Here is a 5919-nt window from a genome sequence, read left to right as displayed (position 1 = left end):
TAATACGCTGAAAAAACCTAGATGCCCCACTAACTCCAATAGCATTATGCAGTAGGTATTCGTCTTTATTCTTGACATTTCTTGACATAACTAATGAAAATAAAATCTTCCTTATCTGATTTTTTTTCTCTCTCCTGTGGCCCTTAAAGTCTTCTGTACTTTAGTATGTAGTGTAGTAAAAAGAAAAAGTATGTGATTTGGAACGCAGGCCAGGGACAGTGTGGACGCAGCTCACTCACACCTACATTCCCAGGTAAGGAGAATAAACTGGGTTCAAGCTGTCAACCAGTGTATCCTACCAAATGCTCTTAATTTTAATTTTTTTATTTTCTCTAAAAAATATATTCACTGTATCACCCTGTATGGTTATGCAACTGAGCGCAAATATAGCCTACATGTTTCGTATAATATAATAAGATGTACATATTTATTTTCAATGCCTTTTGTACAATCTGTTGGCCTATATGCCACTTGAATTCATGCTAACAAAGTCTGATAATTAGTCTACTACTAAGTAAAAGTATTGGTGCTCTTTTCGGTTTCTTGTTTCTCAGGCCAGTGGAGGCTGTGTGTGTAACATACCAGTGTCCCAGGCTGCTTGTGGGAGCCAGCATTCAGTTGTCCTGACCAAAGGTACAGTAAACCGCCACTAATGTACAAGCTGAAAGCAACACACACACACACACACACACACACACACACACACACACACACACACACACACACACACACACACACACACACACACACACACACACACACACACACACACACACACACACACACACACACACACACACACACACACACACACACACACACACACACACATGCCGCAGTTACATGTAATGTAATACTGTCAAATAAAGCTTAAAAATGCCCAAAAATAATCTTTAAAAAAATAATAATGCATGTGTGAATGTTGCCCACAAGAGGGGGGTGTTGCATTGTATTTAGCATTTGATTACAATATAAATATTTCATCTTTTAATTTGCCCTCACATTTTTTATTCTTTTATCGACCCACTCCTCATAATTCCAGTGTGTACCATATCTTGTATAAGTGTTATTATATGTATTTTACACAACTATAAACACATATGTCCTTGTTCAATGTTGTTAAGTTACAGATTCAGATTCAGACAGCTCTATCTATCCCCAAAGGGCAATTCATTTATAGCCTTGGCATACGTCCACTCCATCATAAAACAGACAACCTATAATTCAATTAAATGAAACATACTAACGGCATGGGACAGAAGGATGTATAAGTTACAATAAGAACTACATAGAAAGTTGTTGTTGTTTATTTGTGTGCACGTCGTTTTTCTCTATTCAGTACAATATCAACAATAAAAAAAGTGCAACAAAAAGTATATTGATAGAGGACTGTATGGGGGCGCCCTTAGCTCAGTTGGTAGGGCGTCCCCCCCATGGGCCTCGGCCAGCAGCGGAGCCGGGTTCGATTCCAGCCCGCGGTCATTCTCTGCATGTCACTCCCCTCTCTGCCCCGTTTCAACTCTGTCTCTACACTGTCAATAAAGCATAAAAATGCTAAAAACTATCTTAAAAAAAAAAAAGGACTGTATGTTCTAAATTGTATCTAAACTGTAGGTGTATAGGGCTTCTGTAGGCTATAGACTTTTCCTCTATCATTATCTATAACTATTTTTCAAGCTTTTATTATTTAATATCTGATGCCAACACATCTTTTCCACTTTAATGGGTCATGGAAAGAAATAAAAAAAAGTCCTTATATTTAGTAATAACACAATCGGATCGTTAAAAATAGCAATGTAATTATTTTAATTGCTATAATTTGTCTACGCTGTGTCCCGTAAAACCGCGAGTGTCTGGAAGGTTTTGTATGTTGTACATGTATAAATCAACATTGATATTTTTATGAGAGTGCTAGAGAAGTGTTGACTGCTTTATCTACTGACTCCCGAAGATTGATTACATGTTGCGAGGCACGTACCTCTCTAAAGCGTGAACAACAGTTGATTCAAACTAAATTCCTCGGTTGTCGACATACGAGTGAGATAGCAGCTAGAAAACAGATGTAACAGACGTGTATGGGGTATTCCCTTAAAAGTGTAGTCAGTGATTCTGGAGAACGCTTGTTGTCAAAATCACTTTTTTGTCAAAATCCATGAATATCTCCTCACGATCCACTACCTGTCTGTATTGTGTGTGTGCTGAAATTAAATATGGTATTTATACACAGGCTCTAGGCATAGGTAAACAAGGTGCATGTAAACAAAAGGGTTCCCACAGCAGCTAGCAACATGCCCGTTTACAGAGCCTAGGCTGCATATTAACACTGGATTTATTTTCTTCAGAATAGCCGACTTCTCCTTTAATGACTTTGGCAGGTTTGTGTTTAGGTTTCTTATTAAGAACATTAGCATTATTAGGTATTAAAGGTCCATAGTGATCCAGTGTTAAAGGTGCACTGTGTAACTTTGGGTGTGTCAGAGGATTGAAAATGTTTTATTATATATTTTCATAAATGAATAGAGAAACTTTCCTCACATGTAGATCCCTGGAACACTATCTGAAGTTAGAAAGCTTCCTGAAAAGTTACTGTTTCACTGTTGTTGTTGTTTACAGCAGCAGGGCCCACTGTTTGGTTTACAGACATATTTTAATCTTTCGTTTGAAATAATTTTATTTATGATTTATAGACTTATTCATACTAAGAAATTACATAAAGTAGATAAAATATGTTTTGTAAACTAACCGCAGGCTCAGTGAATGTATACAAATCTCCCTCCTCATAAACGGTATAGTGCACCTTTAAGACAAGTAGCACAACATTTGAATGCCAGTACGTATCATTGTTGTGGTCCCAGGCCAAGTCATTGTCTGTCTGTCTGTTGTCCAGCCATCGGAGTATCAGTGTGAGAAATGTCTTCTTGGCAGGGCATCAGAGCTGAAGGAGTCATTGTCATAGGAACCGGCGATGAGACGGTATGTCCACACCTCATGACAGTATCTGGTGCAGACTGCTTTGTGCTCTGTGCCAATGTGCTCAATGGCCGCTGTGTTACAATAAAATGCAAGGGGCGCTCCGGTGGTGTAGTGGATAGAGTGTGTATTGGCTCCGGCCTTCGTTGCAGTGGTCGCAGGTTCAAAAAAAGACCTGTGGACATTTACTGCAGGTCATCCCCTCTCTCTCTCTCTGTCCGTCTCCCCATTTCAACTCTGTACTGTCTAATAAAGCTTGAAAATGCCAAAAAATAACCAAAAGAAGAAAAATGCCAGCAGCAGCAATGCACATGGATAAGTGTTTTGCAAAAGTTCAGTTAAAGGTGCTACGAGGAACTTTTAAATATTTCTGAAACAGACACATTTTTCCTCTGATGATCATAAACAGCAAACGAGACCATCAGTGCAAAGAATGCTATTTCTTTTAATAGTTTTTCGTAATGCCTTTGTCATGGGTATATACACTCACCCAGGAACAACAGCTGGCGTGGTAAAAACACTACCGCTTTTGTCCTAATGGGGTGCAAGAATGAACACAGACTTAAAGTTTCTGTGATTATTGTTTTCAGGGAATGTTTCAGAAATATTTAAAAGGTCCTCGTTGCTACTTTACTTTGTTTTCTCATGGCACATCTTGGAGTGTGTCAATGTTTCACTGAATAGTATTTTATCATTGCCTCAAAAATGTTCTTCTTCTTCACCCACTGGAATGCATTCGTCTCTTTTCTCTCATGTCTGTGCTTTCTTTTTACGTTTGTCTTATATTTCACTCATTTTAACTGCTGCCTGGTAAAATAAAGGTTAAATAAAATAAAATTTTAAATTAAACTTGAACTAATTCCCTGGAGGAAAAGAACCACATCCTCCACCTTCTACCTCCAGCCCTGAGGGTCTCGTGGGACTCTGGTGCCCCGACACAGAAGCCCCAGATCTGGGCTTTCAACGCCAGTCTGGCCGTGATCAAACTCCCATGGAATTCCTTGGTTAACCAACACTCCCAGGCCTGATTATTGGGCCTTTTCACGCAGATTAAATTCTAGTGACTGATTGTAAAGTTATTCTAGTGAGGGGGCTTCCAACCATGACTGGGCCGTGGACCTGTCAATGAGATATGTGTGAATTCATAATGACATTTTCTAGATTAAGCTGAGACATGACATGGCAACAAAAAAAAAGTTGAGATTTTGGGCTATTTTGCTTCCATAACATGTCTTCTCCCATACTAGTATTAATACAGTAAAACGTTCCAAAAAGTAAGTTGTTGGGCTTTTTATACTTAGAAAATGTTACCCACTTCATTTGACTGATTTTAATAAGCAATTGGGCTTATAAATACAACAGCGTATACAGGGCCACTTGTGCGCTGAAGATTCATAGTGTTAAAAAAAAGGATTAGACTGTCCATTCTTAAAACAGTCAAATTGGTGACCCCCCCCTCTCTCTCTCTCTCTCTCTCTTCACAGCCCTGTATTTTTCATTTATTCATTTATAATAGAGACATTGCTCATTCATTAACAGACACGATACTGTAAGTAAGCCAGAGTTGGCTATGTGTGCTGATTTTCATCAGTTATCCCCCTTGTCAGTTTCAAACCATACTAAATCTGGCCACAAGAATTGGGAAATTCTAAATCTTTTTTCTACCATACTAAAAAGTGGATAGCATGGATGGGTTTTGGAATGCAGCCATATTTTTTGTGTGCTCTTCCCTCTTCCTGGTTTTCCACTGATTGGTTGAGCAGGTGTGTGAGTCGCTCAATCACGCTCAGGTGTTTTAATCAAAACAGGATAAAGCAGAAGGAGAACCTCTCTCCCTCCTTAAAATGTGTTCCAATCCCCATACTATCTACTATTTATACGTTAGAGAAAAAAGATTTAAGGATGTCCCGATTCTTGTGCTCAGATTTAGCATGCTTAAAAATACCCGGATGTCTACTACAGTACATACATCCAGCCAAAATTTTTAGTGTTGAAATCAGCATACAATTTGGGCGAATCTGTTTTTTTTTCTTCAAATTTAGATAATTTTTTCCCTGGTAGAGATGTACAAAGTGGGCGTGGCGTCAAAGCAAGTGTTCAGATTGTGTCTGGAGACAGATGTCCCCAATCCCAATGACCCCGTTATCATGGAAGCACTCTTGAAGCAGGTAAATCATATTTGATTTTCTTATAATTTCACGTAAAAGCCGACCAAAATAATCTTATAAGCAATATTTTAATTGAAATATATATAATATATATTTATTTATGCATATGCAGCAGCACAAAACAGTCTGAACAGGTAGGAGACAGAAAAGGGGATTGCAGGTTATAACTTAAAGGTGCAGTCAGTGATTCTTGACAACACTTTTTGTAAAGATCACTTTGTCAAAATCAGTGAATATCTCCTCAAGATCTGCTACCTGTCCGTACTGTGTGCGCACTGTGAAAAAAGTGCAGTATTTATGCAAAGCCTAGGCGCTGTAAACGGGCATGTTAGCAGTTTCTTTTACAACAAGCGGTCTCCAGAATCACTGACTCCACCTTTTAACAACAGTGCATTTAGCATTTACGTTTATCTATATGGGCCGACAACCGGTTTAAGGTATACCACCGTTTAAAAGAGTCCACATTTAAACCACATTTAATTTGCGTCAAACCTTTCTAAGGGACATAAACTGTAATAATGTTCTATTTTCCTTCATGGATCTTCAATACGAAAATTTTTCTGTATTTCACGGAGACATATAAAGTAGTAATCTAGACTATCTCCCAGTTCTTTTCCATAATACCTTGATGTTTTGGTCTGATAATTGAGCTGCCATGTATTTAATCCCTGTTTCTATGCAACAAATCTGTGTATTATCAACATGGAGTATTGAAACATAATGGGGCAAGAAGAGTATCAATGGTTTTCTGACAGACATGTGCTGAGGGCATTGGCTTTAT

Source organism: Ammodytes marinus (genome assembly GCF_949987685.1).
Source record: "Ammodytes marinus genome assembly, chromosome: 5".
In the NCBI taxonomy this organism is placed as follows: Eukaryota; Metazoa; Chordata; class Actinopteri; order Uranoscopiformes; family Ammodytidae; genus Ammodytes; species Ammodytes marinus.
This window is presented reverse-complemented; position numbering follows the sequence as displayed.